Below are 25,846 nucleotides of genomic sequence, written 5' to 3'. Positions count from 1 at the left end.
ATTAAATGGAAGGTGTTTGACAAATTAACTTCGCAACACAATTTATATTGAAATCTTTCTTGGTTTTAGAACATAATTGTATCATTCACCAGTGATAGCTTTGAAAGCAAAATAACCTTGTTTGGCAGCCCACAGCAAATGAGACAGCGTGGGTGACATTCAACTTCGGTAGAGGTGTAAAGCAGGCGATAGTGGATTTTCCCTGCTGTTATCACCTGTTATTGCCATGATTGACCATCAATGTGCAAACCATTGAGCTTTGACAAAGAGTCATTGGACTCGAAACATTAGCACTTTTTTGTCCCTATAAATGCTGCCAGACTGCTCAGATTTTCCAGCATTTTCTCTTTCGTTTTAAAAGGTGTAAACCATTGTCTAACGAGGCAGAAGACTGCCAAAGGATGAACTTGATTAGAAGGATATTTTGATGGCATGGCTAACTAAATTAGCACCTATTTTGTGCCCTTGCTGAAGTTGAATTTTATCCACTGGCTTGTGCCTCTGAATTGCATACGATACTTAGATTTCACAGATTATAAGTGAACAACAATGTTCTGGTTCTGCACAAACATCTCGACAATATCTTGTCAATTCCTTTCATGATTGACAACATGGGAGGAACGGTAGCATAGTGGTTTGCACTGTTGCTTCACAGCGCCAGGTTCCCAACCTGTGTGGGGAGGCTTTTAACGTGGGGAGGCTGTTGTACTGCAGCTGATAAGGAGATTCTGCCACTCTTACACTCTAGACATTTTGGAAAGATTTGCAGGTTAATATTCAACCTGTTCGACCACGCCACGGACACACCTTCCATGACCCCCAAGCCCTGGGGTGAGGTGAGACCTCAGAGGCAGGGATGCTACTAACTGCTACAAGACCTCCACACCCCTTCTGCAAAGGGAATAAAACAATTGGATATTCCTGGTCCTTTATCTGCAGATTGCACCAACCAGTTCTTTCACATTTAAATACACACTAAATTATTCATATCGATCATCTTTATAACACTGCTGTGAATTGAAGATGAAATATTGTTAATTGATTTGCTTCATGATCAATGTGGAGAAAAAGCTTGTCTGTTCAGTGAAAACTAAATCGGTTGGAAATGATTTTTCTTCAGATGTGTGTACAATCTTATGGAGGTAATGATTGAACAACAGGGGTTTCAATTGACAGTAAAGCCAACTCTTGTAAAGTATCCTTTCAATAGGAATATGCGTCCATACCCTTAAACTTTTTCTGCCATTCAAATATCATACGATCAAAGAAACCCTACAGTGCAGAAGGAGGCCATTCAGCCCATCAGGTCTGCACCGATCCTCTGAAAGAGCACCCAACCTAGGCCCACTCCCCCACCCTATCCCTGCAACTCCGTAACCCCACCTAATCTTTGAACACTAAGGGGCAATTTTAGCATGGCTAATTCACCCAACTTGCACATCTTTGGTCTGTGGGAGGAAACCGGAGCACCTGGAGGAAACTCACGCAGACACAGAGAGAATGTGCAAACTCCACACAGATGGTCACCCAAGGCTGGAATTGAACTTGGATCCCTGGCACTGTTAGGCAGCAGCACTAACTGCTGTGCAACCGTGCCAGCCGAAGATCATGGATTATCTGTATCACAATTCCATTTATTTACCTTTGTTTCATATCCCCTGATACCCTTACCGAACAAAAATCTAATCAGTTCTGTTTCACAAATTTCAGTTGACCCAACACCCACAAACCTTTAGGAAGAGAGTTCTAGATATTCACTACCTTTTGTATCAAACCGTCTAGTTGATTTAGCTACTAAATGGTATTATCACTGTAACACCATTCTGAGTGGTGTCCCCCAACCTCTGTCCATGGTCCCCTGTAATTTCTCGATTCAATTTTGAAACATCATGCAATTCCACATGTCCACTGACAACACCCAACACCCTCTCACCACCAGCTGTATCAATCACCATCCTAATGATTTGTTATACAGTTTGTCTAATATCCAATACTGTATAGACAGAAGTTGCCTACAATTAAATATTGGGAAGGCCTGTAGCTATTTTGTTGGTGTCTGCCACATCTCCATTCCCTAGCCCCTGACCACACACTTGCTCAACACCAGAACTACCTGCTTTCATGTATGTAACATTGCTGGTTCCACCCCTACCTCAGCTCATCTGCTGATGTAACCTTCACCTATGCCTTTGTTACCACCATGCTCCAATAGCCACCTGACGAACTACTCATCTTACGCTCACACTTTGACAAGGAGTCATCCAGACTTGAAACGTTAGCTCCCTTTTCTCTCCACAGATGCTGTCAGACCTGCTGAGATCAGCAGCGGCCCTAGGGTTGCTGGCGCCCCGGGCAAGCTGAACTTCGGCGCCCTTACAAGTGCCAATTTTAAAGGCCTCCAGCGCTGCGCTCCATCACCTTTCCCCGCTGCGGATAGCCTTTTCCTGCTCCCCTTGGCGGCCCTCCTCCCGCCAAAGACCCTCCGTGCAGCCACTGCCTCACACAGACACTGAGCAGCCGCCAGCGGCTGAACCAGACTGGCAGGCGGCCGAGGCCAATCAACATGGCGGCCGCATAGGGGGCGGAGCCGGGGCTGAAGGAGCACCCCACGTGACTCCGGGTTGCGCGTGGGCAGCTACTGAGCATGCGTAGCTGCCATCAAGCGGAGGCAACATGTTGCAAATGCGCAGATTGTCCTTAGAATCTTACAACATCAGTACTGATGGCGCCCCCTAGCACATGGCGCCCCGGGCGACTGCCCGAGTTGCCGGTACCTTGAGCCGGCCCTGGCTGAGATTGTCCAGTATTTTCCGTTTTTGTTTCAGATTCCAGCATCCACAGTAATTAGCTTTTATTTACACTTACCATAAATTGGAGATCTTTCTAAAGTCTGCTACCTGCCTCCTGACTCTCAGTGAGTCCCACTCGGGTATCAATCCTCTGCCTGCTGACCTACACTGGTTCCCAGCCTGGCAACATCTCTACTTTAAAATCATCATCCTTGTTTTCAAATACTGCCATGGCCTAGCCCCTCCATATCGCTCCTGCAACTCTATAGCCCTCCAAAATCTCTACGCCCCTGTAATCATGGCCTTCCACCCATCCCTAATGTTTTAAAAATAAATTTAGTATACTCAATTCATTTTTGCCAATTAAAGGGGCAATTTAGTGTGGCCAATTCACCTAACCTGCACATCTTTGGATTGTGGGGGCAAAACGTACGCAACCACGGGGACAATGTGTAAACTCCACACGGACAGTGACCCAGAACCGGGATCGGACCTGGGACCTCGGCATTGTGAGGCAGCAGGGCTAACCCAATGCGCCACCGTGTTGCCCTCACCCATCCCTAATTTTAATCGCTCAACTATTGGGTTCAATGATTTCAGATGTAAAGGCTCTGGAATTTCCTCCCTGACCATCTCTTCCTAACTTCCTCTCTTTCCTCTTTAAAGGCAACCCTTAAAGACATCGCTTTGACCAAGCTTTTGGTCACCTGTCCCAGTATCTCCTTAGGTGGCTCAATGTCAAATTTTGTTTCACAATGTGCCAGTGAAACACCTTGAGCCATTTTAACATATAAAAGGTGCAAATTGTTGTTGCTGTCTTAGAGTATCCTCAGATCTGGTGCTCAGAAAATGTAGCATTGACGTAATCTTAACAGCATTTGCCTTAGTTCTTGTTCTGGAAACCTGACACTTTGACAGTCTGTTCATGTTGGACTGAGAAATTCAGGTCCATAAATTTTGAATGAGTGCCACCCTTGGTATCAAAATAAGGTTATTAGGTTTTCTTAAATACATGTCCCAGTAGATTGGAAATGATGGTCCATTAATAAGACAATTATGTCATGTTTTCTTCAGTGGAAGTTTGAAGGATAAATAAGGCACTGTGGCAACCAGTAGTCTACATTCTGTATGGACCTTTTTGTCACTGCAATTGAAAGCCATTTAAGCCTGGAACTTGCAGTTGGCAATATGAGTAGATGAATGCTTTACATGTTTGACATTCCTGAGCTAAACATTTTAACTTGTGTTAACATCTCAATTAAGTTGGAGTTTGCACATTCTCCCCTTGTCTGCATGGGTTTCACCCCCACTACCCAAAGATGTGCAGGTTAGGTGGATTGGCCACGCTAAATTGCCCCTCAATTGGGAAAAAAAATAATTGGGTACTCTAAATTACATTTTTTTTAAAAATCTCAATTAAGTAATGGACCGAGGAGAGATTGATCCACTGATATCAGTAACAGTGGTTTCTTTATCATAGTTTCTTGCTTATTTAAAAAAAAATTCCATATTGATTTAATTTTGTAATGTTTCTGAGTGGGCTGGTATTATTTTCAGTTTAAAACCTGTTGAAACGATTGGATGTGAATTGTTTCACGTTGATGATTACTTGAAGATATAAAATGTTCCAGTGTCCTCAAACTGAAAAGAAACGGTTGGGTTTTTCGAGTGTATTTAATTAATTTTTATTGTGGTACCTGGCCTGAGTTTGTATGTATGTTGATTTCTTTAGTTTGTTCCGTACTCTTCTACCAACCCCCAATCTTCTAAAGGTGATGGGTCCTGCTAGGATACAGTTGCAGTCATGCTGTCAGCATTAGAAAGCTACTGGCTAAGAGGGTGAGTGTTGGTAGGTGTCTCAACTTTGCAAATGAGCCCAATCTTGTACCCGGCTGATGGCCATCCAAGCACATTTTCATAATGAGATGCTGATAATGATTTGATAATTGGATGAATGCAGAGTAGGAACCCTGGCTGAATGCCAGAAGAACACATTAAGTGTTCATCTACTGAAAATGCCAATTAATTTCCAAACTTAAATGGGCCTCCAACTGTAGCAATAAAGGGACCTATATACAAAATACAGATAACCGTTATCTTCGCCCTCTGATAATCCAGTGAAATAAATGATAAATCGCCTTATGAGGGTAGTGTATTGCATATAGTCTACTGGAGCAGGTATTTAAGAATAGCTGATAATCTTATTCTGATACACATCATAATGGTTTAGCACACTGGGCTAAATTGCTGGCTTTGAAAGCAGACCAAGGCAGGCCAGCAGCACGGTTCAATTCCCGTACCTGCCTCCCCGATCAGGCGCCGGAATGTGGCGACTAGGGGCTTTTCACAGTAATTTCATTGAAGCCTACTCGTGACAATAGCAATTTTCATTTCATGCTAATTCAAAATTCATTCTGGAAGATTCTTTTAAAACCAAGTTTATACAGGACATTCTTTTAAAACCAAGTTTTAAAAGAATGTCCTGTATAATAAAAACAGATGCAACCATAACTAAACTTTACATGGCTGTTACCTCGGCCGAGATCAGCTAATATAGCCCGGGCTTGCAAAAGCAAAATACTGCCAGTGCTGGAAATCAGAATTAAAAACTAGAAATGCTAGAAATACCCAGCAGGTCAGGCAGCATCCGAGGAGAGAGAAACAGAGTTACTGGGTGGACTTTTCTCATTTTCAAGCAGAGTGGTACAATGGGCTGGAAAGATGGTGTGGAAGCCACTGGTTCAAAGGGCAACTTCCTCTACTGTATTTTTAGGGTAGCCATGATGTGGAGATGCCGGCGTTGGACTGGGGTGAGCACTGCACCTTCCTCCGAAAGCTAGTATTTGAAACAAACATGTTGGACTTTAACCTGGTGTTGTAAGACTTCTTACTGTATATTTAGGGATTTATGAAAAAAGGGTTAAGGGGCGGATCCCACGACATCACAATGGTTATGTGGGTTGAAGATTGGGGCACCCTTTAAATAAAAATAGAACCCCTTCCCCCACCACCACGGAACAGCTACCCACCACCCAACGAACACCCCTGATCTACGCCATGGAGGTTGCCTCGTGTAACACCTACCCATGCAACATTCACTGGCACTGCTGGGGCAGTGCCAGGGGGCAGTGTCAGGGTATTGCATGGGCATGACCCTACACCTGGTGAGGTTGTACACACCTGTGCACCTCTGGTGGGTTCTGCTCACCAAATGCACATTGTGGGAGACCTGTCATGATTCCCATGAACAATTTAATGGGGGTGTGGGGGTGGGGGGGTGGGGGGGGGGGGGAAGGCATCAAGGCCTGATCATTATATTTAAATGCATTCAAATGGCTTTCCTGACGTTCAGGGCCAGGTTTTCAACAATGTCACTGGCAGGGGCAATCGGTACTGGAAATCCTGCCAGTGATACCGTGTTTTGGGACCCCGCGGGATTACCCATTCTTTCCACTGATCTCATTCCCCCCAACCGAAAACAGGAGTGAAAATCCCATCCATGTCAGAATAAATGAAAGGTCACCAATCTGAAACGTTAAATTTATATTTCTCTCCACAGATGCTGCCAGACCTAATGAATATTTCCACTATTATCTCTTTTTACTCCAGCTTGGGGTTGAATTTAAGGATTTTCCATGGGCTGGCTAGGACGCTGAGTAATGCTTTCTGTTACAAAGCCAGTAGAGGACTTGTGTGCTGCTTTCACTTTGTGTTCAAACTGAGTGCAAATTGCTGATACGCCATCAACCTCGTTAAGAATTACTTAAACCTCATTTGCATTCGTACACTACAGCATTGTGTCTAGCGTTGAAATTGAATTCACCCTCTGCATGTTCTTGCTATGTAAACAGGTGAAATTTGATGAGATCGCATTAATCAACATGAATCTTTTTGATGTCAGATTTCTGTGTTATCTGGCCTAGAATATCCTCAGCTGTTTGCCTGCGAACTTTTTTTTGCCTTCAACATCAATTGCTCCAAATTTTAAAAAAACAGTCAATTTCGAAAGGCCCAGGGACCGACCTGCCTTGTGACTGTTTTGAGTGCACATATCCCTTTGTTCAAGGTAGTGAGTTTGTAAAGGGAAAATTGACCTGGGCATTTTATTATTTAACTATGTCATGACTGCACACTCTCACATTTCCAGCAGGGATTATCACTCATATTAAGCGAATGGCAGATACAATGTCCATATTCTCCATTCACTTTAATTGGTGAAAAATCCTGGAATATGTCACTGTGATGCACCCTTCTGAAGTAAAGAATTTGGCCCATCATGACTGGGGGAATTTCTGTCTCTTTGAGTTTATAAGAATTTTGAATATTGAGTTTAAATTGTTTCAGATTTTAGCCTTTCAATGTTGCCCCTTACTGAGATTGTAGTTCCTCGGGAACTAATAGTGCAATACCAACCAGAAATGACCTGTTGTTATTATCACTCCCTGTATGCCAAGGGTGCTTCTACAAATTCTAGCAATCTCATGCTTTATCAGAAATTGGCACCTTTTGCTACATTGGAGTCACTCCCTGGCTATGTTGATTCTATTTGAACTGATCTGGGGAAATCTTAATCCAGTTTCTTGAAGTGTGCAGATGCAGAGCAAAAGGAAAGCTGACGCGGGAAATCGGAAAAAATTGTCACCTTGGGGTAGTAGACACGATTCTTCCAAAGCGGTGAGAGGCAGTGTTCAGTAAAAGGAGTTTTACTCTACTTGACACTAATACTGCCTGAAATAGGAAGAGGCCCAATTCCCGGCACAAGCATCTATAATAGAGACAAGCCCACAAAAATAAAAATGAGTGTAGATATCTAAGTTTCCTGTGTGCCCTACTTGTAACATGAAGCTGGAATGACAGTGCTCAAAAAGATTGCCTTTGGGTGTGGAATAAGTTAGAGGAGGGTTCCCTCATTTCACATAATAATCTCCATTCTGAGTAAAATTAACCAATCGCAAAAGGAGTGATAATGGGAAAATATGCAAGCCAGTGGTCCTTATTGGAAAGTCTGCGTGCGTGGTTGTTGTGTGTGGACTCTGGGTGGAAACGTAACTTGACTTGACTGTGGTGCTCCACAATTAAATTGTTTGCCAACAATAACCGTCTGGTCTTTTAAATAAAGAGAGAACATCCTCTGGGCATGCACGATGGATTCCTAGTTTACAATGCAGTATAATATGGTATGGAGCCATACAATCCAGCAATTTTTCCTTTGTCTTGTGCTGAGTCAGCTGACCTAAATCAAGATAATCGCACCATTAATTATTTTGGGGCTGATAAATTAACCGCCATTCCCCAGATGCACCAGACCAGGGAGGAACAGGCCCGATCGGTATGACGATCAATAACTCGATGAGTAAATGCTGCTCGCACAGGACAGGAAAGACTTTGGTTTGATCTGTGTGGAGATAGATGATTTGAGCTGGTGTGATGATAGAAGTGATAATACTGTACAGTATTACGTTAACACTCCCAAGCTCAGAGTATAATTAACTATGGTGCCTACTGCTGCTTGCTATCGAATGACCTTTGTTGGAAGTACATGTGTAGGTTTATTGTGAGGACAGGATTGACATGGCTGTCATGGCCATCACCAGCTGTTGAATAGTATCTTGACACTCACTAACCTGCAGACGAAAAACAGCCACTAGGGAAATGTGGTCAAAGTTGCGGAACCCCAGCATTGAGCACATTGCTGGCTGAGAAAAATAATTCAACATGTACCTTCTTGAGAAATGAAACACTGTCGGGCGGCAAGCCAGCTCGTCAGTTTAAAATAGTGTTTTATGTGAATTATATACAGGTCTCTAATTTTCACATTAAAGACCCAAGAATTTCTTTATACCAGGTGGGATTGACGTTTTTCTTTTTAATCACGTTCTATATGGTTGCTGACCTTTCATGATCATGTTCTTGCATTGGTTCCAGCGATCACATGGTTGTAGTTACTCCAGGAACAATAAGCAGGGTGAGCTGAGGTCACCATGCAGAGTAATAGCTTTAAATCTTCTGCCTGTAAATGATAGAGGGTGATTAATGACTTAATAGATTACTTTACAATCCAAGTTGCTTCTTTACAAAGGTTTGACCCAGTGTGCCTGAGACCGGTTAAAATGAATAGACAAGTGATTGTATTTTTCTGTTTAACCCTTAGCCTATTGAATAGACAGAAGTTTCAGAATATTTGCACGGCATGTGGAGAGATAGACCTCACGAATATTCAACTTGGCAACAGGACTATGACAATCCAATTCTCTGATTAGACAATTTAGAAATCAAGTATGCAGAACCGAAGGCAAGTTTTGTTCACGGGAAATCCAAGAGAGGGGTCACTGACAGGGTAAACAATTACAGGAAACAAGGACTTAGAAGCTAATTGACGATCTGTTATTAACTCAGAAATACTAACCGTGGTATTTTAATGGAATTAAGAAGTCGGGCGGGAGAGCGTTATTTTGGTTTGTTATTTAACATTTACTTTTACCTTGTTGCTGCCACCTTCCCTTGCTTTGTTGTGCAATAACATAGAATATGGTACAATCTGGACAGGGTATTGTTCTGTGGTTGCTAGCGTTCCTGTTCATTGCAAAGTGCATTTGGAAATCCTGAGGTTGTGAAAGGTGCTATCTAAATGCAAGTTATTTTTCTTGGTATGCATTAAGATTGCCCATGATGACCATTCGAAAATCCTTCTCCAGTTTGGCTTGCGGCTGAAGCCATTAGTCTGTTCTATAATACAGAAGTAAATTTCAAATCTGGCAAAGCTGTGTGGAGTCATCCATGGAATGTAACTTAATGTTGGACTAATCAGATTAGGGGAGCCGGATTAGAAGAATCATGACAAATGAGGATTAGATTGCTTCAAGACACTTCACTTTAATCCATAGTTACACTGTGTGTACTCACTTGATTTAAAATTTAAGATGCCTTTGAGCTCACTCAACCCTCTTTGTGGGAAGGCTCTTTCTTTACATTTAGAACAACAAACCCTGCACGTTTAACTTTGACTTGCTTAAATTTCTTGTGTACTACTTTGAGATTTAAAAAATATGTTTAGCCTGTTACAGTTTCCCACAGCGTCCCGATATAATTACGGCTGAGTGTTGCTCTGAGTATCTGCTTTTATTGTTGGTGTTCAAAGTATTAATGACAGTGAGTGTGGGAATTCAATGTATATATTGTGCAATATTTATTAGCTTGGTTAAATTTGAGGCTACTTTACATGGGTGGGGAAACATTGATAATTTTCAGTGCCATCTTTGACAATTGGAGCTGGTTGATATTTGATTGCCATAAATTTTGGCTTGCAAACCTGAAATCCTCAGCATTCTGCCATTAATATGATTTGTGTTGCTGAGGTGACTTGGATTGTGGGCGAAGGCCTTAGGCGCCATCAAACGGGCTTGTCACTCCCGCCTTAGTGATGAGATGAGGCTGTTAAATACTCTCGGGAAAATTGCGATGCTCAGAATGCCTCGCAAGATTTAATGAGATCTCCCGAGACATCGCCACCTGGATCCCACCCTCACTGGACAAAATCCAGATTTACATATTAAGGCTCATTTAAATATGGGAGGGGGGTCTTTCCAGGCCATCGGAGGTCCTTGCGGGTTGAGCTCTGTGCAGGGTGGTACCCTGGAATTTTTGCAGCCACGAGGCACCTAGACTTTGCGAGCCTAGCACCTTGGCAATGCCATCTGGGCACCCTGGTAGTGCCACCCAGGCACTGCCAGCCTGCCTGGGTGGCACTACCAGGCCTGGGTGCCCTTACAAAGTGGGATGAAGGGCAGCTCGAAGAGCCCCTTAAGAGGTACGTTAGTGCAGTGTGGGGGGCCTCTGGAGGCCACGGTGGGGGGTTGAAGGGGGGGGCGATAGACTGGGGTGGCATTTAAAAATGGCACCCCATTGTAGCACGGTGGCACAGTGGTTAGCACTGCTGCCTCACAGCCCCGAGGTCCCAGGTTCGATCCCGGCTCAGGGTCACTGTCCGTGTGGAGTTTGCACATTCTCTACGTGTTTGCGTGGGTTTCGCCCCACAACCCAAAGATGTGCATGGTAGGCGGATTGGCCATGCTAAATTGCACCTTAATTAGAAAAAATGAATTGGGCATTCTAAATTTAAAAAAAAAGAGTCCCGTTTGATAGCGAGATCGTTCTTGGTACCCCAAGCTCCAAGAACGACCCCAGCTATTCACTCCCAAAATGGGGCTCTGCTTTTTTAGCGTTAAATCGTGTCCCTTATTTTCACAATGTTTTCAGCTTTTTAAAAAAGGAAATTTAGAGTACCCAACTCCTTTTTCTTCAATTAAGGGGAAATTTAGCATGACCAGTTCATGTACCAGGCACATCTTTGAGTTGTGGAGGGACACGGACATGGGAAGAATGTGCAAACTCCACACGGACAGTGACGAGGGGCCGGGATCGAACCCGGTTCCTCAGCGTTGTGAGGCACTATTCCACCGTGCCGCCCTTTTTGAGCATTCTATTTAGCTACACACAAGACAGGGAGGGCAGAGATATTTTTTCCCCCCCACAGAAATTTGATTAAACTTTCTTAGTTAACCGACATACATTCCCTGCTGTTTTAGTCATTGTATGAGGAAGTACTGCTTTAATTCAGTGACTGAAGCAACTTAAAAGAAGCTGTTTGACTGGGTTACAGGGGTAGGGTGGAGGTGTGGGCTTAAGTGGGGTGCTCTTTCCAAGGGCCGGTGCAGACTCGATGGGCCGAATGGCCTCCTTCTGCACTGTAAATTCTATAATTCTATGAACCCAAGGATGTGCAGAGTAGGTGAATTGGCCACATTAAATTGACCCTTAATTGAAAAAAAAAATCAATTGGGTACTCTAAATTTAAAAAAAACTTGAGGAGTCCAGCGGTACGGAACTACGATTTATACCGAACTAAGAACAATACACAATATTCTGCCCGCGTCAGTAACTCTCTACCAATCCAGTCCTTGCTGGGAGAATTAACCACACCACGCCCTTAATGAACTCCAACCGGGTAGCCTCTGCCCCTACCTGGGAGGCTCGTACTGCACGAATCACATGGGGAGGGCAACAATGGTTTTCCAGTGCTCCTCGTGGGGGGTTATGTGAATTTCCCTTTCACAAAACCATGTTGCCTCTACCTAGTGGCATTAAGATTATCTAAATGCCCTGTTATAACCTCCTTAGTAACAGATTCCAGCAATTTCCCTCTGACAGATGTATAGCCGATTGGCCTGTAGTTTTCTGACTCTTTCCTTTTTTAAAGAACGGAGGCACATTTGCTATCTTCCAATCTGTTGGGACCGTTCTAGAACCTAGGGAATTTTAGAAAATTCAAACCAATGCATCTGCAATCTCGACAGCTATTGGGCGCGATTCTCCCAACGGGAGACTGAGTGCCGATGCCAGAGTGAAACCCGGAGTGTTTCACTCCGGCATCGGAGGCCGCTCCTCGCACCCTATTCTCCCTCCCCTCAGGGGGCTAGGAGCGACGGTTCGTGAATCCCGAACGCCCGGCCTTGATGCTTGCGTCAAAGAGGCGCGCCGGGAATGACGCGGCCGGCGGCGCCGATTGACGTCAGCCGCGCATGCGCAGGTTGGCCGGCTCCAACCCGCTCATGCACGGTTGCCGTCTTCCCCTCCGCTGCCCCCGCAAGACATGGTGGCTTGATCTTGCGGGGCGGCGGAGGGAAAAGAGTGCGTCGTTTACAGACGCCGGCCCGACGATCGGTGGGCACCGATCGCGGGCCAGACATCTGATGAGCACGCCCGTGGTGCTCGATCCTCCCTCCGCCCCCCACAGGCCCCACACTTACCTGTCGCGCTCTGTTCACGCCGGCAGCGACCAGGTGTGGTTGGCGCCGGCGTGAACCAGTTGGGTTCATCAGGCCGCTCGGCCCATCCGGGCCGTAGAATCGCCGGCCGCCGTGAGAAACGGCGAGCGGCGATTCTCCGAGCGGCGTGTCGAAAAACGCGACTCACCATTTTTGGGGGGGTGGGAGAATCGCGGGGGGTGCCAGGGCGGCATGTCGTGATTCGCCCTGCCCTCCCGCGATTCTCCCACCCGGCGTGGGGAGCGGAGAATCGCACCCATTGCCTTTAAGACCCTAGGATGAAATCCATCAGAACTTCGGGACTTGTTAGCTTTTAGGTCTGATAATTTTCTCGATATCTTTTCCCTCGTGATTGTAATTGCTTGAAGCTCCTCCCTCACCTCCTGATTCACAATTATTTCTGGAATGGTATTTATATCCTCTACAGTGAAGACAAACACAAAATATCATCTACCATTTCCTTATTTTCCATAATTAATTTATTCTCACTCTCGAGAAGACCAACACTCACTTAACTTACTCTATCTTTTTAAATACCTGTAGAAACTCTTACCATCTGTTTTTATATTTCTATTTGTTTCTCACTTGCAGTCTGAATCTTTCCCTCCTTATTAATTTTTTAGTCATTCTTTGTTGCTTTGCATATTCTGTCTAATCTTCTGACCTGACACACATCTTTGCAGAATTATGCAATTTTTCTTTCAATTTGATACGATCTTTAACTTATTTAGTTAGCCGCTGATGGTGAATTCTTCCCTTAGAGTCTTTCTTTGTCACTGAAATGTATCTTTTGTGAGTATTCTGAAATATCTCCTTAAATGTCTGCCACTGCATCTCTACTGACCTATCCCCTAACCTGATTTACCAGGTTACTTTAACCAACTCTATCTTTATGTCCTCAAAATTGCACATATTTAATTTTAAAACACTGGTCTCAGATCCACTCTTCTCTCGCTCAAACTGAAGGTGACATGCAATCATATTATGACTACTGCTACCAAGGGGCACCGTTACTCTGAGGACATTAATTAATTCTGTCTCATTATTATTACACCAGATCTATTATATTTGCTCTCTGGTTGGTGCTAAAATATACTGTGCTAAGAGACCATCCTGAAAACATTCTAAGAACTCATAATCTACCCAACCTTTGCCAACCTGATTTAAAAAAATTGATCTGTAGCTTAAAATCACCTTTTTATCGCTGCACCCTTTTATCTCACAAATCCCCATTATTTCTCCCTACATAGACCCCGTCCAAATATTTTTCCCTATATGAGGAATTAATGAATAGAATGGAACAGATTCTTCTACCCAACTTAGAAAATTGTTGTTAAATAGCTTGTAGAACAATAAGGAAATGATATAAAAGTTTGATTTCTTCACATGAGGCCCTTCCCACTCGATGTAACTTGACAGCTTGAATTGAACCAGAGTTCACTTGGAGCATTAGGTCATGGTGCCTTGGCTATATAGTCCCAACAAGCTTATATGAGAGCTGATATGTCATATGGGTGTTAGTCTATTCCAAAAAAATGTTGATCAGGTTTTACTTTAGGAGTACGTTTAAGGAGTACATTTTCACCATCACATCAGGGCAGTATGCGAGAGGCGTGAGTCCCTTGTCTGTGTATGAACAGCCTGATTTGAATCCTACTGGTGGAATTTCTTTTGATTTAACTTTATCTGTTGTTAAATTAGGTACTTCCATAACTTGTTTCCATCAATTTAAATCAGGGGTGGGCAAACTACAGCCCACGGGCCGCATGCGGCCCGCCAAAGGTCTTTATGCGGCCCACCAAGATCAAGTCATAAAAAAAAAATTAAAAAGTTAATGTGGGGGGGGGGGGCTGTTGGGTTACTGGTATAGGGTGGATACGTTGACTTGAGTAGGGTGATCATTGCTCGGCACAACATCGAGGGCCGAAGGGCCTGTTCTCTGCTGTACTGTTCTATGTTCTATATGAGGCGCCCAGAATCATAACCGGGTGAAGCGCCATTTTTGAAAAGTAGAGATAAAGAGGGCTAAAGGCAGGATGCCGCCGGGGGAAGCGCTGAGGTATATGCCGCATGCTAATTGGTTACAACCGGGACTATTAATGCGGCCCTTTAAAATTGTGAATTTCTGAATGTGGCCCTTGCTCGGAAAAGTTTGCCCACCCCTGATTTAAATTGTCCATGAGATATGATGTATCTGCCTGGGGTTTCAAAAGATTCATTGGATACAAACCTTTCTCTTTCAATCCAAATATGTTAAAATACCAAACTTAAAGAATATTTGGTTGTATTACCATGAGGCATCATAGAGTGAGTAAGATACTTACTTCAGCAGAGAGACTTCCTTGTACAGTGTTGGTTCTGCTTTAAGTAGGATTGTGATGCGTTCCATTTCATTTAGTGCTGCACCAAATCAGATAAGTAATTAATTCTTAAGAATACAGGGAATTATGAAGGGATGTAATTAATTTTTAATCTATAGAGCATAAAAAACATCTTGTACATCGCCTTTAATCTTCTGTGCCTCTAATTGGCTTGGAAACCTACTTTAATGCATTTTACTTTGCACCCCCATCTTTACATAAGAGGAGATATTACATACAGGAGATATCAGGGGCTAGTTTAGCACACTGGGCTAAATCGCTGGCTTTTAAAGCAGACCAAGGCAGGCCAGCAGCACGGTTCAGTTCCCGTACCATCCTCCCCGAACAGGCGCCGGAATGTGGCGACTAGGGGCTTTTCACAGTAACTTCATTTGAAGCCTACTCGTGACAATAAGCAATTTTCATTTCCTTTCATTAAAAAAATTGATATGGGAGTTCAGCAGGAGGAGCAGTCATTGTAATGTTAAGCGTCCAATTTGTGTGCTGATGCCAGGCGTGGCATTTTGGAGTCATAATCAGGAGACGGACAAGATGAGGCTGAGGGATACCAGAGATGGGTGTCACTGTTCATTTGGACTGTTTGAATTTGTTTCAGAACCAACCCAATTTAATTAACCATACTGTTGAAGCACCACAAACAACCGCAAAGGAAATGAAAATTGTTGTGTAAACAACAGCTAAATCTTTGGCACTTCGGGTTGATATATATTACCCTGTCATTAGCTCCTGCTGAAATTAGCTTTAAACCCCTAACCTCTTTAATCACTTAATCCTGTCTTGCCTGCTTGTAAAATTACTGCAAAAACAACTCTCTTCTCTATAGAATCTTTAAAAGTCCAGCATTTTATTGGTCTGCTTCTACTTTTGCTGTTACTCTGAGGACATTAATTAATTCTGTCTCATTATTATTACGCCAGATCTATTATATTTGCTCTCTGGTTGGTGCTAAAATATACTGTTCTAAGAGACCATCCTGAAAACCTTCTAAGAACTCATAATCTACCCAACCTTTGCCAACCTGATTTAAAAAAATTGATCTGTAGCTTAAAATCACCTTTTTATCGCTGCACCCTTTTATCTCACAAATCCCCATTATTTCTCCCTACATAGACCCCGTCCAAATATTTTTCCCTATATGAGGAATTAATGAATAGAATGGAACAGATACCCAACTTAGAAAATTGTTGTTAAATAGCTTGTAGAACAATAAGGAAATGATATAAAAGTTTGATTTCTTCACATGAGGCCCTTCCCACTCGATGTAACTTGACAGCTTGAATTGAACCAGAGTTCACTTGGAGCATTAGGTCATGGTGCCTTGGCTATATAGTCCCAACAAGCTTATGTGAGAGCTGATATGTCATATGGGTGTTAGTCTATTCCAAAAAAATGTTGATGAGGTTTTACTTTAGGAGCACGTTTAAGGAGTACATTTTCACCATCACATCAGGGCAGTATGCGAGAGGCGTGAGTCCCTTGTCTGTGTATGAACAGCCTGATTTGAATCCTACTGGTGGAATTTTTTTTGATTTAACTTTATCTGTTGCTAAATTAGGTACTTCCATCACTGTTCTAATGTCATCATCAGTTCCATCATCTGATCATCCGATTTAGAAAAGGCGGGGAATCAGTTCTTATAGTATCTGACTGTGGGCCATCTAGTGATGAAATGACTGTACTACATTTACCTACAATGATCATGTATATTGATATATGAATATCACTACAGGTGGATTGGCCACGCTAAATTGCCCCTTAATTGGAAAAAAATGAATTGGGTACTCTAAATTTATTTAAAAACAGAACTACACAAAGTTTCTTATGACGTCCTACAACCAGTATCAGAGTTGCCAAAGTAAAGTATAAACAAGTAACAGTCCCAGGCCAAGCTGAGACAACTCTGCAGCTTGACTCCATCCTGGGCTGGCTTTTAATGTCCAGAGTTAGCTATTCCGCTGATGGGCCTCTGCCCCTCAATGGAGGAGCTCATACTCCACGAGGCTCATGCAAAGATTAATCAGGTCATTCTGATTTATGGTTGTGTTCCGTTAACCCGATGGGAACCATAAAATCAAGTTAAGACATATGTCACGACTAAGTGTAAAATTCCACCCTAAATTGCAACCTGCTGTCATTCACTTCTGTAATTTGTAAATTTTTGTGTTTGGAGTGTAAAACTTGTGTTCTTGGTTCTTAGTACACCACACTGTTTACCGTTTGCTTCTGCCCATTTTGCAAGTTTGCCTTTTCTCAGAGAATTGATTTTAAAATTCTCATCCTCAACTTGAAATCCCTCCACATTCTCCACCCAAAAAACCCCACCCCAACCTCGACAGTCTTCTCCAGTTTTGTGTGTTGGCAGGCAATCCCCTGACTTCTAGCAATGGCCTGCCTCTTGATCTAAGGCCCAACATCATCATTTATTCTTTAAAAAACATTTTAAATTAAGGGGCAATTTAGTGTGGCCAATCCACCTACTCTGCACATCTTTAGGTTGTGGGGGTGAGACCCACGCAGACATAGGGAGAATGTGCAAACTCCACATGGACAGTGATCCGGGGCCAGGATGAAACCTTGGTCCTTGGCGCTGTGAGGCAGCAGTGCTAACCACTGCACCACTTTGCCGGTCATCACCATTTGCTCTTGCCGCACCGCCTGAGCCTTCCACGTCAGCACCCTTGATTTGCCACCTTTATTCCTGCCTTCAAAATATTAAAGATCCTCAACTTTGACTGTAAGTTTTTTTGTCTCTTTCCGACTTGCATCCCTTTTGTTCTCTCCTACCGAGTGCCTATTGTGTTGTATGTTTGGTACACTGTGCATGATACTGAGCTATGAATTGTATAGCTTGCCAGTAGTGACGTATGGATGGCCAGTGTTCCTACTCCTGATGATTGTTCAGTGATTCCCCGCTGGGAATTGTGCATGTGAACATCATGCAGATACAGGACTTGCCTGAACTGAGAGGAGGAATCAGTCACAAGGCCTGCTTTTGATTTGTATCCAATAATTACCTTGTGCTGAAAAGTTTGTTTGCGTGGAGGCCAGCATAATCACGCTCAATTGAAATACTCCTTCATCGTCAAATAGTCTATCACCCACTAGCTAGGCTCCATATATGTGAAATGATTAAAGGAAATTACTGCGGATGCAGGAATCTGAAACACAAACAGTAAACGTTGGATAATCTCAGCAGTCCTGACACCATCTGCGGAGAGAGAACGGGGCACATGTTTCGAGTCTCGATGACCCTTTGTCAAAAGCTCTTGACAAAGCGTCATAAAGACAGATACATTAGCTCCTTTCTCTCTCCACAGACACTGTCAGACTTGCTGAGATTGTCTAGCATTTTCTGTTTTTGCTGTATATGAGAAATGGTTGCTTAGGGTGAGGTGCAAGAGGATGACCGATGCAGGTGAAAATGCACCTCAAGTTGAGCCAGCACCTTTAAGGCGCTGGTTTAGCACAAGCTAAGGAGCTGGCTTTTAAAGCAGACAAAGGCATTCCAGCAGCACGGTTCAATTCCCGTACCAGCCTCCCCTGGAATGTGGCAACTAGGGGCTTTTCACAGTAACTTCATTTGAAGCCTACTTTTGACAATAAGTGATTTCCATTTCATTTTTTTCATTAAGGAAGGCAGGAACTAAAACGGGAAGAAAGAAATCGATTACACTTTGCAGTGGTGTATTATCTGACAAGTTACCGTGTTTACATGTAAACATCTCCAAGAACTTAGTTGATCTTTTATTTCCTTCCATTTCTGAATTGTTTCCAAGAAGAAAACACCTATAATTGTACCGTTTTGTAACTTGTCATCACATATCCATTAACTGGAACACACGCACCGGAATTCAGATCTGGCACAAAAGCTGACGCGGATTACACCAGCAGCCTCTCCTGCTCATGTCATCCCTCAGGTCACTTCCGTTATATGCTCCTGAATATATTTCTCTGCATGGAAGCACTTTCACCTATTTTTTCCCTCACCTGCTGTTCCTGTGCACAATGTAATAGACCGTCAAACCTCCTTATACCGCATAACTGTGTTAAATTGATCCGGTTAATTGGGAAAGTGATTTCCGAAACCCACAGCAACTTTTTGGCATAACCATGATTGTGGCCAAAAACGAACTGTGTTCATGAAACTGCACTTGAATAGCAGGACGACCGACGGGAGCTGGCCTTTGTTCACTCTGTTGCACACCCTCTCCGTCTCTGACATTTATTCCTTCTCCGGCTGCCAAGCATGCTGCTTTTCTATTTTCTAACTGCATAAAGAAAACAAGCTACCTTTTTTTCAAACCCTTGACTAGGCTGTATTTTATGCTGTCATTCAAATGCAAATGACGTTGCTGGGAGTCCATTTGTTCCCAGGTTTCAATCCCTCAGAAGGCTATAAAATAATACCGGCTCCACAGTGATAATTTATTCACAACTGTGCTCTGTTCAGAGTTTATTCCTACATTTTATGAAGACCTTGTTCTATCTACTGTTATATACGGGCGTCTTGTTGCTCCTGTGTTCATTGTACCTGTTTATAATTCTAAAGATTCAGTAATGCTGATTAATAAGGGTAGCAGAAAAACAGGGGACAAAAGGGAAGGAACTTGAAACAATCACTAGATTGAAAAAAATTAATGGGACGAAATTGTCAAAGTTCACCGTGTGCAATTCTGTGACGCAGGACTCTGCGATTTACGGGCTGTCCCCAGAGACACACAATGAGACGGACATCAACTGCAGCTGGAGGATCATTGACCCGGTGAAAGGCGGTCTTTATTCTGCCTGAAACTTGCTGATCTTCCAGTGCAAAGAGTTTTCCCCGACTGAGTGTTGCAGACTGGCACATTTTAAAATCCAGGACTACGTGCTGAGGGATGCACTAAAGCTTGGGGCAGCTGCCACAGAGGTGCAATGGGAATAGGTCGCTGTGTAAGACCATTCAACCATAGTGTACCGAGGGGCATGGAATTGTATAGACTCCCTCGGGCCGTATGCCTCACATTGAATGTATACGGTGAATATTACGCTTATCGCAATTATAATGAAGCATGTGAAACATGACCTACGTAGACAACTTAAATATCACTGCACTTTCAGTAATGACCATTTTGAAATGTCTATAATGTTCCTTTGATTGCATTGAAGCACTTCTAGGTGCAACATGATTTATGGAGAAAACTTGAATATTGTTGCAATTTCTGTGATGACCATTTTAAAATGTTTTGTAAAACATTTCAAGGGGCGGCATCGTGGCACAGTAGTTAGCATTGCTGCCTCACAGTGTTAGGGGCCCAGGTTCAGCTCCTGCCTTGGGTGACTGTCTTTATGGAGTTTGCATGTTCTCCCCATGTCTGAGTGGGTTTTCTCCGAGTTTACCCTCCTGTTTGCCCTCACAGTCCAAAAATGTTTGGCTTAATGGATTGGCCATGATGAAATTGCCCCTTAGCGTCCATGGATGTGTAGGTCAGGTACGAGGATAGGGCGGGGGAGTGGGCCTAGGTAGGATGCTCTTTCAGAAGGTGGATGCAGGCTCAATGGGCTGAATGGCCTCCTTCAGCATTGTAGGGATTCTATGGTTCTATTGTATAGGCCTATGGTCATGTTTTTTTATGGATAAAGAAAATGTTTGCAAAAGGAAAGGAAGAATAGGCTGACAAGTCCTCTGGACTTGCTGGTTTGCATCCCCGGGTCTTAAAAGATATGGCTGAAGATATGGTGGATGCATTGGTAATAATCTTTCAAAATTCCCTGGATTCTGGTAAAGTCTTAATGGATTGGATAACTGGAAATGTAACACCACTATTCAAGAGAGAGGAAAACAAAGCAAGAAGCTTTGTCATTGAGAAAAATTCAGAATCCATTATTAAGGAAGTGGTAGCAGGACATTTAGAAAAGTTTAATACAATCAGGGAGAGTCAACATGGTTTCGTGAAAGAGAAATCCTATTTGGCTATTTATTAGACTTTTTTGAGGATGTAACAAGCAGATTAGATAAAGAGGCGATCAGTAACATAGGAATATAGAAACATAAAAAATATAATCAGGAGGAAACCATTCAGTCCGTCGAGCCTGCTCCGCCATTCATTATGATTATGGTTGATCATCAAATCCAATATCCTGATCCCGCCTTCCCCTCTTATCCCCTGATCCCACCTTCCCCTCTTATCCCCTGATCCCTTTAGCCCCAAGAGCTATATCTAATTCCTTCTTGAAATTGCACGACTACTTTCTGTGATAATGAATTCCAGAGATTCACCAGTCTCTGGGTGAAGAAATTTCTCCTCACCCCAGTCCTAAAATGCTTACCCCTTATCTTAAAACTATGACAGCAAGATACCCTGAGAGGATGTTTCCTGTCAAGGGGAAGTCAAGAACTCGGAGGCGCATAAAACGATGCTCCTTCTCCTGGCATACAAGCAGAAATTAAAAATAAATAAATTCTATTTGCCACAATTTACTGCCCATCTAACCAGCCCGCCTATATCACTCTGTAATCTGAGGTTTTCCTCTTCACTATTTACCATACCACCAATTTTCATGTCATCGACAAATCTACTGATCAGAATCCCACATTCACATCTAGATCATTAATGTACACACAAATAGTAAGGGACTCAGCACCAATCCCTGTGTACTCCAATGGACATAGGCACCCAGTCACAAAAACAACCTTCAACCAATATCCTCTTTTTCCTGCCACTAAGCCAATTTTAGATCCAATTTGCTAAATTGCTCTGGGTCCCATGGGCTCTTAACCCGTTGATCAGCCTCCCATGTGGAACCTTGTCAAAAGCCTTACTGAAGTCCATGTAGACTGTATCAACTGGATAACTGGAAATGTAACACCACTATTCAAGAGAGAGGAAAACAAAGCAAGAAGCTTTGTCATTGAGAAAAATTCAGAATCCATTATTAAGAAAGTGGTAGCAGGACATTTAGAAAAGTCTAATACAATCAGGGAAATTCAATCAAATTTGTTAGACATAATCTCCCCCGACAAAGCCATGCCGACTATCCTTGGCTAATCCTTGCCTCTCCAAGTGGAGATTAATTCTGTCCCTTACAATTTTGTCCAATAATTTTTCAACCATTGATGTTAGATTCACTGGCCTGTAATTACCTGTTTTTTTACTACTTCCCTTCTTGAATAATGGTACTACAGTCGCTGTCCTCCAGTCCTCTGGTACCTCTCCTGTGGTTAGAGAGGATTTGAAAATTAGCATCAGAGCCCATGCAATCTCCTCCCTTGTCTCACACAGCAGCACAGGATACATTTAATCTGGGCCTAGATATTTATCCACTTTTAAGCCATTGAAAATTGCTAACACCTCTTTCTCAATGTTAACCTGTTCAATTATACCACAGTCACTCCCCCTGCTTTCTATACCTACATCATCCTTCTCCATAGAGGACACAGGTGCAAAATACTCACTTCATACCTCACCTAATTTTTTCGCCTTCACACATAGTTGCCACTTTTGTCCCTTAAGGGCCCTACTCTTTCCCTGATTATCCTCTTGCCCTTAATATATTTTTTAAAACACCTTGGTATTTTGCCTGCCACTTTTTTCATGCCCCCTCTTGGCTCACCTAATTTCTTTTTAAAGTACCCCCCTTGAACTTTTTATACTCCTCTAGAGCAGTGCTTCTCAAAGTGTGGTACGCGTACCGGCACCGGTACGCGAGCCATCGTCTGCCGGTACTTGGAGTGTTTCCAGAAAAGAAAGAGACAGTAATCCTGGATTGGCTTGTTTCGCTCACCGGTCCCTGGCACATTGAAAAACAAAACTGCCGGTACGCAACATCAGATAGTTTGAGAGGCACTGCTCTAGAGCATCCCCTGTGTTGAGCCTCCTGAATTTGCAGCTCGGTGTTGTAAAGGGGGGTGTGGGGAGTCAGGTCAGCTCAGGGGCGTTGGGTTCAGGATTAGTTAGGTTGTGGTGTCAGGTCTGGGATATTTTGGAGGGTCACAGGAATCAGACGCTGGGGCTGGTCGGGGAGGAGCCAGGCTGACTGGGAGGAGTCAGGGGTCAGCAGGCTTTCGGAAGGGTTCAGGGTGTCATGGGGGGGGGGTCAGGTGGTGAGAACTGTTCGGGTTGAGGGACGAGCGCAGCTGAGGGCTGGAATGGGAGGAGATGGGGGTATCAGTGTGAGTAACTGGGGGGGGCCTTTGGCGCCAAAGGCCATTCACGCCACCCGGCGGAGTGGGAACCACTACGGCGCGGGCCTAGCCCCTCAATGTGAGGGCTTGGCCCCTAAAGGTGCGGAGAATTCTGCACCTTTGGGGCGGCCCGACACCAGAGTGGTTCACGCCACTCCGACACGCCGGGACCCCTCCCCCCCCACCCCGCCCCGCCAGGTAGGGGAGAATCCCGGCCCTGAACTCATATTTTATTCCTCTTCCCATTCAGAAGAATGAAAGTCTGATCTTGGTAGCAGTGAGTGAAAGACAAAGCTAAGTTTTCAATCCTTTTGAATATCCTTGTCGCTCTTTCAAAACAAGAGCACCTTCCCATATACATTGGAACTGCTGTAATGAAACTGGCTTTTCAAATCCTAGATAATATAAAGTTCAAAATTAAGGGTGGTATTCCCCCCCCCCCTCAACGCTGGGTGGGAGAATCGCTGGGGCGCCGCGCGAATCGCACCACGCCGCACTGACCCCCGCACGCGATTCTCCCACCCCCTTGAAACCAGCGCGAATTGCGCCGGTCCGCTCGGAGAATCGCCGCAAACGGTGAGCGCCGATTCTCCGGCCCGGATGGGCCGAGCGGCCACTCTGACACGACAGTTCCTGCTGCTGCCGTCCACCCGAGATCGCTGCCGGCGGGAACTGTGCGGGAACACTGGGGGGGGGGGGGGGGGGGGGAGGGGGGGCTCCGATGGGGTCTGGCCCGTGACCGGGGCCCTCCGATCGGCAGGCCGGCCCCAGATCACCGGCGCCATGTTGTTGAGGAGCCGGCGGGCGTAAGAAGTTTCCTGCGCATGCGCAGGATGTCGCGGCCCAGCTGCGCATGCGCAGGAATGAGCTGCCCCAACTGCGCATGCGCGGATTGGCGCCTCATAGGGACGTTGGAGTGCCGTGAACCACTCCAGCGCCGTGCTGGCCCCCTGTGGGGGCCAGAATAGGTCATGCCCGGGACCTGTTCGCGACGGCGTTCACGATGGCGCGGGCACATAGTCCCGGGAGCGGAGAATACCGCCCTAAGTCTACAGAATCGTAATAAATGTCTTTCCCCGTTGTTCTCCAGATAAACCACAAAGCGTCATAATATATCTTTTTCTTTGCCATGTGCAAGTGGCAGCTAAGTTTGTCTGTTCCGCCCCACACTTCTCTCGAAACAGCTGCTACCTCTAACTAAAATGAACAAGATCTTATCCCTAAACGAATAAGGAAATACAAACTGTACAGTGAAACGAGGATTCGGTGATTAATATGAGCCAACATTTATTTTGTTGCTGTGAACCTAACATTGATGACACAGTGGACCTGAAATTGGCTAAATGCAGCCAAAGTGTGAGGAGAAATGAGAACATTGGGGTTTATTTGTACACTTCTGAATTGGCGGCCTTTTAATCAAACACACTTCTGCGCTTGAATTTGTCCTGGTGTTATTTCACATGGATATCCTCCGATATGGCTAATCCTCCTAAAATGCCAGTGTCAACTGTTGCCCATTTCAATTTACCAACAAAAGGTTTGCCCTCGGAGTGAAAAAAAACAACTTCTGTGCTCCTCTGGTGACTTGGTTAGTGAAAATAATTGAACCATTCGGACTAAAAGGTTCTCGTTTTGTTCCCATTCATCACTGAATTATTTGCTGTCAGCTGGGTGGCAGTCACCGTGCTAAAATTAACCTTGCTGCTCTGAAACTGAGAATGTAGAAATGTCTCAGGCTGGATTCTCCGCAGACCTGAAATCGCGGGAGCAGAGAATCGATGTTCACGTCCGAATGGCGCCCGACGCTGCTCTGGGGCCCGTGGAGAATCGCTCGCTGGGGAATCTTGCGTGCGGCTCCCAGTGTTCCTTCCAGAGGTGCACCGCTCCCGACCGGCCGATTTCCCGACGGCATGGTTCTAACCACATATTGCCGGTCGGGACTCTCACGTGGTGGCTGCGGACTCAGTCTGCGGCTGCCCTGGTGGGGGGGCATAGGGATCCAGCGCCAGGGGGGGTGGCGCCTCATGGGCGGCTGGGGCAGTGATCGGGCCAATCTGATGAAGGGGATGGCGCCGACCAGGGGGACCTTGTTTCTTCGTGATACTCCGCGGTCCCAGTCCGCCATGGCGCTCGGCCGCTGGAGACCGCCGTCGTACACATGTGTGGACTCAGAACCGGAAGTGTGGGGGCCCATATCCGCAGTCAGAGCTGCGAGCTTCACGACGGGTCCCTGCTAGCTCCCTACAGGTAATTGAATTGCTCTTTATGTTTTGCAGGAATCTGGGGATTGAAATGCCAGCATTTTTACGCCGGCGTGGGACATAGCCCCATTTTTAGAGAATCCAGCCTCTTATTTCTGACCACTTCTGTACCTACCTGATGTTGCCAGTCTCCACCCCTCAGCTCATCTTCTGCGGAAGCCCTCATCTATGCCTTTGGTACTCCAGACTTTGCCACTCAAATGGCTTCCAGGCATTCCACTGTTTCACTCATTTGTAAATGTGAGCTCATTGCAAATTCTGCTGCCCATGTCCTGTCTCCCACCAAATACTGTTTGTCTTTCATTTGAGTGGCCATTGATCAACATTGGTGGAAGGGCGCGCGGTGGGTTAGCCCTGCTGCCTCACGGCGCCGAGGTCCCAGGTTCGATCCCGGCACTGGGTCACTGTCCGTGTGGAGTTTGCACAT

At 44.6% G+C, this 25,846-nt stretch overlaps 1 protein-coding gene across 4 annotated transcripts in view; it reads left to right on the top strand.

Annotated features, from left to right (window-relative positions):
- The window catches only part of celsr2 (cadherin, EGF LAG seven-pass G-type receptor 2), a 363,231-nt gene that overhangs the window by 79,855 nt on the left and 257,530 nt on the right, over positions 1-25,846 (top strand). The gene's annotated exons all lie outside the window — the stretch shown is intronic.

Source organism: Scyliorhinus canicula, chromosome 15 (genome assembly GCF_902713615.1).
Source record: "Scyliorhinus canicula chromosome 15, sScyCan1.1, whole genome shotgun sequence".
NCBI lineage: Eukaryota > Metazoa > Chordata > Chondrichthyes > Carcharhiniformes > Scyliorhinidae > Scyliorhinus > Scyliorhinus canicula.
Note: the sequence above shows the minus strand (reverse complement) of the source record. Positions and strands in the feature narration are given on the sequence as shown.